Below are 10,428 nucleotides of genomic sequence, written 5' to 3'. Positions count from 1 at the left end.
CACTTGCTCCGTTAGCGCCGGGCGGGAGCAGAGTCTGGCTACGCCCCCGCCTTTCGCTCACTGCAACCCTGGGACCATGCTCAGTCGCTTCCCTTTTCTTCCCCCGCGGAAATTTTAAGGAAATACACTACTTTTCAATGAAACGCCCCGCTTTTTTCATGTACCAGGGCTGTGCAATAAGTATAGAGTGCGAGTCACAAAGGCAGGTCACTTAGGAAATTACACGTTTTCTGGAAGCCACATGAAAGGAGTAAGAAGAAACAGGTGGAATGAATTTTAATGTATTTAACCCGCTATCTCCAAAATGGTATTTCAACATGAAATCAACGTAAAATATGAATGAGATGTTTCCTTTTTTTCATGCTAATCAAAATCCAATGTGTATTTTACACTTTCTGCAGGTCTCAGTTGTGATTAGGCATCTACGTGATCGATAGCTGCATGTGGCCAGTGGCTTCTGGGCTGCACAGAAAATTTCTATAGACATCATGTGTAAATTACTGTTTTTGTCAGGCCTGACAGTGCCAAAGTCAAGTAAGCATGAATATTTGTAATGAAAAGGAGGAAAAAAATCTATTTATTTACTCTTAGATTGCAACATCTCACCAAATTGAGTGTAGCCCTGTATTCTAAGCAGGGCTTAACGTTTCTCAATCTTGTCATCTTGAGAATCATTTTAATTTGGAACGAAAACTCATATTAACCTTTTTCTCTTCTTGCTAATACAGAAAACATTCACATCTTCACCTCAATGATTGAGAAAAATGGCCCTAATGAGGGCAATCGTGAGTAAATGATTTATGCTGTTGATGGTTAGCAAAATTAATGAAGTCAGGGAAGAAAGCTAGCAGCAAGTGTGGTTCCCTGGTGTGAGAAAGAATGTAGGATTCAAGGTAAGCCTGAGTATTAATATGCTTGTGTGATCTTGGGCAAGTTAGGGATTTAATGTCTCTGAGCCTCAGTTTCCTCTGCTATAAAATAAGCATGTTGTAGCATCAAGCATATATTAAAGGCAAGACAAGATTACAATATAAAAATTAGATGAGTTAATGCTCATAACATTAAAATCCATCCTTTAATGTAGCTGTCAGTCACTTTTTTTAAATCTTCATTGTTGAGATTATTATAAATGTCCTGTCTATTATTCTTTATTTTAGTCAATGTATGCTTAATTTCTGACTGGTCCTTTTCCATTTTTTTTTTTTTGAGGTTTCTAGAAGATTCTTATAACCGTGGTTTTGAACTCTATATCCAGTAGTTTGCTTTCTTCCATTTCTTTCATTTGTGACATGTTTCTTTGTCTCTGCATTTTGGCTGCTTCCCTCTGTCTGTTTCTATGTATTGAGTAGAGCTGCTATGTTTCCTTGAGTTGGTAGAGTGGCCTTGTGTAGTAGGTATTCTATAGGGCCCAGTGGCTCAACCTCTCCAGTCATCTGAGCTGGGAGCTCTAGGTGCATCCCTTTAGGGGCTGTGAACACAGTCTTGTTGTAGTTGAGCCTTGATTGTTGTTGGTGTTGGTGTCACTGGGAGGAATTGTCCTCCAGGCCAATTGGCTGTGAGGACCAGCTGCAACTACAGTGGTAGAGCTGCTATGCAGGAGACACCCCTATGGAGCAGGACTTGCTTCAGTGGGCTTTGGTGCTCATTGAGTCAGCCCCTTGAGTATGTCACTTATAGATGTGTAGAGTTGTAATCTGGTATGGTCTGACACTGACCACTGGGGTCTCCAGGAAGGTGCAAAGTCAGCCACTGCCTGGGGCCACCCAGCAGGAGCTCCAGAAAGATTTGCAGATTCCTCCTCTTTGTATCAGGTTTGGAAGTGCCCAGATGAGGCCCAGCTTTGAAGCAAGGCCGGCTGGTGCTGGGTCTTGGGCCTTTTATTGATCAGTTTGGGGCTCCCTTACCCAGCTGCAGCTTGTTTGAGAGATTTACCCTCAGCGAGGAAAGGCCATTCATATGCAAAAGCCACTGCACACAGCTTGGGAGGGATTGTAAATTGGATGAGGTGGGGTCTTAGGGAATCACCAGGGTGGAGCAAACAAATGGCTGTCAGTCAGCTCTGCGACCGGGGAGGTCCCAGCATAGAAACAGTGATCCCTGTGAGCTACCTCTGTCTAGGAGAAAGCTGACCCCAAGTTCCTGCCTTGATGCCAGACAATCCAGTTCCTCCTCATATGGGTCTGTGTCCCCCAACGCCTTGCCCTGGTGCTGGAGCTCAGAGGAAGCAGGACCTTGTAAGTTCAGTTTGTGGTGCCGGCCTTTTAAGAGAAACAGCCGGTTCTCCAGCAGCCTCTGTGTCACTGAGCCCCAATCTGCACTGGTTTTTATAGCCCGTAGTTATTACTGCCCGCAGAGACTTCTTTCCCCAGCTCTGGGCCCCTGGGCTGGGCTTCTGGTGTGGTGCTGGGAACCCTTGCTCCTCCGCAGAAATGATCTCCCTCCCAATTAAAAAAGCGGCCCATGTGGGTGCCGGACCATCCTGTTCCACACCCTGCACCTCCTACCAGCCTCAGTGTGCTTTCTTCTTTACTTCTCTAATTGTAGGACTTCCATTCAGCCAGCTTTCCAGTGGTTCTGGATGATGGTTGTTCTGTATTTTAGTTGTAGTTTTGATGTGGTTGTGGGAGGCAGTGATTACAGGCATTTACTTATGCTGCCATCTTCCAGTGGTTTCCTCCGTCAATCACTTCTTGCTGGACTTTAAAATATATGTATTTTATTGATTTCAGAGGGAGAAAGAGAAACATCCATGATGAGAATCATTGAGCAACCCATTCCTATATATCCCCTACTGGGGATTGAGCCCAAAACCCAGACATGTGGCCAGAGGGGGAATCCATCGAACTATGACCTCCTGGTTCATAGTTGCTCAACCACTGAGCCACACCTGCTGGGCTGGACTTTTTTATTATATAGGAAAGACCCACAAACTGTATGCTCATGTAAGGACAGAAAACTTGTCCCTTCTCCCCTTCTAGGTTGTTTGGCTAGTCTGATAACTAGTTGACTAACACAGATTAGCAAGAGAAAAACAAATTTAATTTTGTATGGACAGGAGCCTATAAAAATAGGAAACTCCCCGAAGTGACCAAAGGAGGCAGCTTTTATACCTTTTAGACAAGAAGACAATACACTTGTGAAGAATTGGCAAAATAAAGAGGTTTGGGCTTGAGGTAGCAGATTGGTGAGGACGTAATAATTCTTGCTTACGAAGCCTTCTCAACCTTAATTCCCTTTTTCTGGTGATAAGGATGCTTCGAACCTCTTGGTCCAGGGAGGGGACCTTCAGGTGGAGATTGATTTCCTGCTTTCAGGGGGCAAAGGAGGGTTAGAATGTCCTTCTACTGGCTGTTTCTTAAGTAAATTTAACTCAAAATAATCAATATGCCAAAGTGGTGTATTCTCTCTTCACTTGAAAACAGTTAGAGTGAGTTATGCTGCATGCTCCAAGGAAGTAATGCCTCAATTCTGTCCAGGCTTTTGTTTGCACTCATCACCCCTTTGTTCCCTTAAAACTTTTGTGATAGCACCTTTTGTCGACCTGAGATTTAAAAAAATATATATATATTATTGATTTTTTACAGAGAGGAAGGGAGAGGGATAGAGGGTTGGAAACATCGATGAGAGAGAAACATTGACAGCTGCCTCCTGCACACCCCCTACTGGGGATGTGCCCGCAACCAAGGTTGCGGGTCTTGACCGGAATCGAACCTGGGACCCTTCACTCCGCAGCCCGACGCTCTATCCACTGGGCCAAACCGGTCAGGGCTCCACCTGAGATTTTTATCTCCATCTTTACAGGCTCATTTTGTTGATAAGTTAGGTGATTAAGATGTTATTCTTTTTATTCTGATGTAACTGTTTCCCTGTTTATTCTGATGTAACTGTAGGTCTAATAATGTATGAAAGGTCCACTTGGGGATTACATGAATGGGACTGGATTCACAATCATAACAATAGCTAATATTTATTGATTATTATGTTGCAGCCACAGTTCCAAGAGCTTTACTTTTATCATTTTATTTAATCGCCATATCCTCTGAAGTAGACATTCCAATCATCCTCATTTTACAACAAAAGGGCGCCAAGATATTTTGAGAGCTCAAATTCATCCGGGAACAGTTTTAGGGCTAACTGCCAGGTGCTAGGTGTTGCAAAATACGAAGAGGCCGACCACACGCGCGTGCACACACACACACACACACACACACACACACCCCATTTGGGACTCTGAAAAGAACCATTAAAAATGCTCCTCCTCCACAGTTAAGCCTTTCTTATGGATTTATGATGACATGAGAGAAGGAGGGCTCAATTCTGAGAGGTTGCAAAATATGTTGTCATCTGGGGAGAGGCCTGCTGTGAACTATGGGAAAGATCTGTCTCCAGGGCGACCTCCCCCAGCTGGCTAAGCTCCAATTCTCCCTTCGTGTCAGTGGCATGCTGGGAAAACTCTATCTTGGCACTTGTATGCTGGATCGTTAATATTTGGTTTATTCAACTGTCTCCTCCACTAAACTAGCCTGAAGGCAGAGGACACCTTTTATTTTTTTAAAAAATATATTTTTATTGATTTCAGAGAGGAAGGAAGAGGGAGAGATAGAAACATCAATGATGAGAGAGAATCACTGATTGGCTGCCTCCTGCATGCCCCTCTCTGGGGACTGAGCCCGCACCCAGGTATGTGCCCTTGACCCGAATCGAACCTGGGACCCTTCAGTCTGCAGTCTGATGCTCTATCCACCGAGTCAAACCGGCTAGGGCGACACCTTTTATTTTTATTTTATTTTATTTATTGATGAGAGACACACGACACACACATTGATTTGTTGTTCCACTTATTTATACATTCATTGGTCTGTTCTTGCATGTGCCCTGGCATATTGGGATGACACTCTAACCAACTGAGCTACCCTGCCAGGGCGGCAGAAGACACTTTTCATCTCTACACTTAGAGATTCTAACCCAGTACTACTTGGCACTTCACAGGCTTGTTAGCCCAGCCGCCGTGGCTCAGTGGTTGAGCATTGCCTTATGAACCAGGAGGTCGCAGTTTGGTTCCCAGTCAGGGCACATGCCCGGTTGGGGGCTCCATCTTCAGTGTGGGGCATGCAGGAGGCAGCCCATCAATGATTCTCTCTCATCACTGACGTTTCTATCTCTCCCTCTCCGAAATCAATAAAAATATATTTTAAAAAGTAATAGGACTCACCTACAATCGTCCTGCTTTTCTTTGGATCCCCACTATCGCCGAGACATGTTAGTAAGCCAGGACAAATGGTGAAGGGAAAATGAGACAGAGAGTTAAATGGCCATGCAGTTTGCAGCCACCTAGTAAATCCTATCTTCCTTAAACCAAGGACACTTGAGAGTAAATAATTTATACTTCTCCCCAACAAGAAGGTAAATAGCTTAAACCACCCTATCAGGGAGAGGATAGCCATCCAACTAGTGCCATTTGTGTCAACCAGACCCAAGGACAGATGAAGTTAAGAGCATAAATCCCATTTTGGCACATCAGCATAAAGCTGATGAGTAGCCTATTGATTCTCCACTAAGACGTCTCCTAAACTCCCAGCCATTAAAACAGCCCTAGCTGGTTTAACTCAGTGGATATTGCAGCTTCCCTGGCCCTGGTCGGGGTGTGTGCAGAAGGCAACCAATTGATGTGTTTCTCTCACATCGACACTTCTGTCTCTCCTCCTTTCCACTCTCTCTAAAAATCAACGGAAAAATATCCTCTGGTGAGGGTTAACCAAAACCAAAACAAAACAAAAACCTCAAAACGAAAGTCCCAGCAAGTGCTCTCCCTCCCAGGAGCATGCTGGTTCCTTTCCTTCCCCTTTCCCCCTCACCGGCACATAGTTGCTAAACTCTATGGTTCTCAACCTTCTGGCCCTTTAAATACAGTTCCTCACGTTGTGACCCAACCATAACATTATTTTCGTTGCTACTTCATCACTGTAATGTTGCTACTGTTATGAATCGTCATGTAAGTATCTGATATGCAGGATGGTCTTAGGCGACCCCTGTGAAAGGGTTGTTCCATCGCCAAAGGGGTCGCGACCCACAGGTTGAGAACCACTGCTCTAAGAGCTCCCATGAGACTTGCAACCTGGGAGCAGCAGCTCATCCTGAGCTAAGCCCCTGAACTCTGACTTGTTAGTGAGCCAAAGCAGCCCAGCCCAGGCTTATATCTCCTCCTGTTGCTTCTTCTATTCTAGGCCCTTTCTTGTTTCATTGTCCCCAGCTTTAACACAGGTTCTCTAAAAATCACCCGGATTCATTCTGTGAAATCCTTCCTGCATGAAGTCAGGAAAGAACCCCCACACAGCCCACCTTAGTTGTATATTATCAAATTTCTGGATGTGTGTTACAGTTATGCAAGATGTTGGGAGAACTGGGTGAAGGGTAAATGAGATCCCTCCATATTATTTCTTACAGCTGCATGTGTACCTACAATTAGCTCTAAATAAAAAGTTTCAAAAACCAAACACATATAAATACACCTTATTCCTTCCTGTTCCATTACTCCTTCTTCCCTGGTCATTCTGTTCACTCGTCTCTGCCCAAATCATCAGAGTAGCTTGCATGTTAATATGGATTAGTGGGGGCATCGTTCAAAGAGAGAAGAGCATTAGAAATAAGAAAGTGGTGCTCAGAACATGAGATATAAGAGTTGAATATTTGAGAGGAAGTTCTGGATGGATAATTACAACAGGCAATATTCTAGTAATTGCACAATTCAACTGATTGAACTAAAGTGCTAGCTGGCCAGCAACAAGGTAATGTAATAGCTGGCTGGGAATGCTATTTTCAGAGTCCAAAATGGGCATTTGAAAGACAATCAGGAACATCAATGTATAATGTATAAATGTCAAGTTATAGTCTTTTGCTATTGGCATGTTCTGTCTCCCTATCTCTCCGGCACAGCACATGCATGCTGTTTGCTGACATGAGGTCAAAGCCAGCAGCTTCTTTCTGTTGCAGCATCTCCAGGACACTCACAATGTGTTTCTTCCTAGCGGATATTTGTTGACTACCCAACAAAGTCAGTCTTATAGGTGCTGGTGGCATATCAGTAAATAAGATGAAATGTCTAGCCTCAAGAACAGTGGTTCTCAACCTTCTGGCCCTTTAAAACAGTTCCTCATGTTGTGACCCAACCATAAAATTATTTTCATTGCTACTTCATAACTGTAATGTTGCTACTGTTACTACTGTTGCTACTGAATCGTAATGTAAATATCTGATATGCAGGATGGACTTAGGAGACCCCTGTGAAAGGGTCATTCGACTGCCAAAGGGGTCGCGACCCACAGGTTGAGAACCGCTGCTCAAGAAGCTTGCACGTGGCAAGCAGACAGGCGATAGTACTACAGAACTTTAAATGTTATAATTATGTCACAACGGGCTTTAATGGGAGGGCACCTCACTCAATCTTGGGTAGTCAGGAGAGGCTTCTGTGAGAACATCCCATCTCCAGTGAAATACAGGAGTGATAGGTTAATCCAGGCAAATGAATGGGAGGTGCACATGGGGAGCCTCGATGCTCACAGCGACATCTTTCTCTCTGAAGGGGCTCTGTCTTCCTTGCTTCCCTTGGTACCTTCATCTCCACAGACCCTAATGGTGTACTGCATTCTTCTAAAGCAGTGGTTCTCAACCTGTGGGTCGCGACCCCCTTGGAGGTCGAACAACCCTTTCACAGGGGTCGCCTAAGACCATCGGAAAACCCATATATAATTACATATTGGTTTTGTGATTCACCACTATGCTTTAATTATGTTCAATTTGTAACCATGAAAATACATCCTGCATATCAGATATTTACATTACGACTCATAACAGTAGCAAAATTACAGTTATGAAGTAGCAACGAAAATAATTTTATGGTTGGGGGTCACCACAACATGAGGAACTGTATGAAAGGGTCGCGGCATTAGGAAGATTGAGAACCACTGTTCTAAAGACGTCATCTTTGTTGCTTTTGATAGATTAGGACTCTAAATATTAAGTATAGGTTACACTCTCTTTAAGCATTTGTGTACAGTCTCCTAAATTTCAGAGCGTTTAAATTTTGACGTGTACCCTAATTTTGAAGTACATTTAAAATGTAAGTGTCCCATCTTGGAACAATGTGTAATGAAAACTTGCATTTAGGTGAGCATGACTGTTTGGTGGCTGGGAAAGCGAAGGAGGAAGCAGATATCAAAATGGACAAAGCCCTCACAACCTAGTGGGGTATGAAATCTTTGCAAAAATTTTATACAAGACAGTGGCTAAGAGTCAGAAGCAACTACCTTACAAACTTTGGGACTTAATCCAATTTTCCTTGGGAATACATTGTACTGACTATGTAGGAGTTAAAGGTCTGAAACAGACGCTTCCAAATGGCACATGTTTTCACCTGGAGCAATAGCACCCAAATTATGTTGGGCAAATGAGCCGGATGAATTTAAAAAATTACCACATGCTTACTATTTAACAGAGTAAGTGAAAAGTTGTACGTCATCTTTGGATTCGTTCTCATATGGTATAATGATAAGTAAGTTACATAACCCACTGAACATTTTTTTAAGCCAGTGTTTCTCAATCTTAGAACTATTTTTTTACAGAGAGGGAAGAAGAGCGATAGAGTTAGAAACATCCATCAGCTGCCTCCTGCACGCCCCCTACTGGGGATGTGCCGCAACCAAGGTACAAGTCCTTAACTGGAATCGAACCTAGGACCCTTCAGTCCACAGGCCGACGCTCTATCCACTGAGCCTAACCGGTTAGGGCTCAGTCTTAGAACTATTGATGTCTGGGATCATACTTCTTTGTTGTAAAGGGCTGTCCTGTGTAATGCACACTTTGGCAGCATCCCTGGCCTCTACCCACTAGATACCGCCCCTTAGAGCTGTAACCACCGAAATGTCTCCAGACACCCTGGGACAAAACTGTCCTGTTGAGAACCACTGACTTTTAAGCTTTGAAGAGAAAAAAAGCAAACCCCTAAGACCCCCTCCCCCCCCCCACACACATGCATTTTAAAACAAGAGCTTAGTTTTTCCCCTAGTTTTATTGAGATATAATTGACATGCAGCACTGTACATGTTTAAATTATGTAGCATAACGTTTTGTCTTACATATCTTGTGAAAGGATCTTAGTTTTAATCCTTATCCATTACTTCTGACTCAATGTACCTGCAGTATCTGGAACCTGTCCCTCCGGTTGCACTAATCATGGTTCATTATGATTTTAAACACCTGGCTGTGTCTCTTCCTGTGTGTGAACTCTCCTAGGACCCGGCCTTGTTGCACAGGGACATGACAGTGAGAGTCCATTAGGTGAATGACCTCTGGGCCAGTTAAACACAAGATATGTTCTCAAAGTAAGGGTTTCTCTGCGATTTATTTCTTTTTGAGAATATGGAATATGTTTTAGATTCATAACTTTTTAGAATGTATTTTTATTGATTTCAGAGAGGAAGGGAGAGGAGAGAGAGATAGAAACATCAATGATGAGAGAGAATCATTGGCTGACTGCTTCCTGCAGGCCCCCTAGGGGGATCAAGCCTGCAACCCAGCTTGTGCCCTAACCTGGAATCAAACTGGCGACCTCTTGGTTCATAGGTAGATGCTCAACCTCTGAGCCACACCAGCTGGGCAAGATTCATTTTTCCCCTCATCTTAGATATGCCAATTAAAGTGCAAAGCAGAGACCTCTCTTACTGAAGCCTCCCGATGATTCAGCTTTAGGGGAAACGAGCCATTTTATCCTCTATATTTCATTCCTCCCACTTTGAATCAGAAAACACCTGCAGACTAAGTAACAGACCTGCGTGCAGAGAACAGCTAAGTCGTGCTTTGGAGTCCTTGAGCGCGTCTGCTCAGCCCAGCCGAGGCCTGGTGGGGACACACAGCCTCCAAGGGCACTGGATTCTGCCGTTAGCACGCGGCTTCCTCTGGCCCAGCCTGTGGAAGGCGCAGATGTGTGTTCATTTTCAGGCTCTCACATCTTTCCCGAGGAACTCAACTCTACTTCTCTGGCCAGAAAGGAAATACAAAACGCCCCCATTCCGCCCTTCCCCGCCCCCTGGCTTCCTTCCCACTCCCTTTTTGGTCCTCTCTGGTTACAGAAATTCTGATTTTTTCCTAGAGAGGTGGAGGAACAGCAGGCACCGGGAGCGGAGTTACATTATCCTCTTCTGTGTCCTGGTGGGACGCTAGGGAGGAAATCACACTTTGTAAGCGGCTCTCCAGGGAGAGAGATCAAGTGCAGCCCAGAAAACCCCAGCGCCCGGGTTTGGCTCCAGGTTTGATTGACAAGCAGGGGCCGAGGGAGAGCGCGGAGGCGGGGCGGGGGGCGGCGGGGCGCCGAGACAAAGGAGTTGCGGCTGCACCGAGGACAGTGCAGGGCCCTTGGGGGTACCTGGCCGGGGC

The 10,428-nt window shown here is 44.6% G+C and overlaps 2 protein-coding genes across 2 annotated transcripts in view; one reads left to right on the top strand and one right to left on the bottom strand.

Annotated features, from left to right (window-relative positions):
• PAIP1 (poly(A) binding protein interacting protein 1) overlaps positions 1-9,896 on the bottom strand; it is a 37,093-nt gene extending 27,197 nt beyond the window's left edge. The window contains exon 1 of the mRNA XM_015567638.1: positions 9,824-9,896. The gene's annotated coding sequence lies outside the window, so the exon portion shown is untranslated. The remainder of the gene's footprint in view (positions 1-9,823) is intronic.
• A 145-nt stretch (positions 9,897-10,041) lies between these two features.
• Positions 10,042-10,428, top strand: part of NNT (nicotinamide nucleotide transhydrogenase) — a 78,756-nt gene continuing 78,369 nt past the window's right edge. Inside the window, exon 1 of the mRNA XM_006769468.2 lies at positions 10,042-10,301. The gene's annotated coding sequence lies outside the window, so the exon portion shown is untranslated. The remainder of the gene's footprint in view (positions 10,302-10,428) is intronic.

This window comes from Myotis davidii, unplaced genomic scaffold (genome assembly GCF_000327345.1).
Source record: "Myotis davidii unplaced genomic scaffold, ASM32734v1 scaffold143, whole genome shotgun sequence".
NCBI lineage: Eukaryota > Metazoa > Chordata > Mammalia > Chiroptera > Vespertilionidae > Myotis > Myotis davidii.
This window is presented reverse-complemented; position numbering and strand designations above follow the sequence as displayed.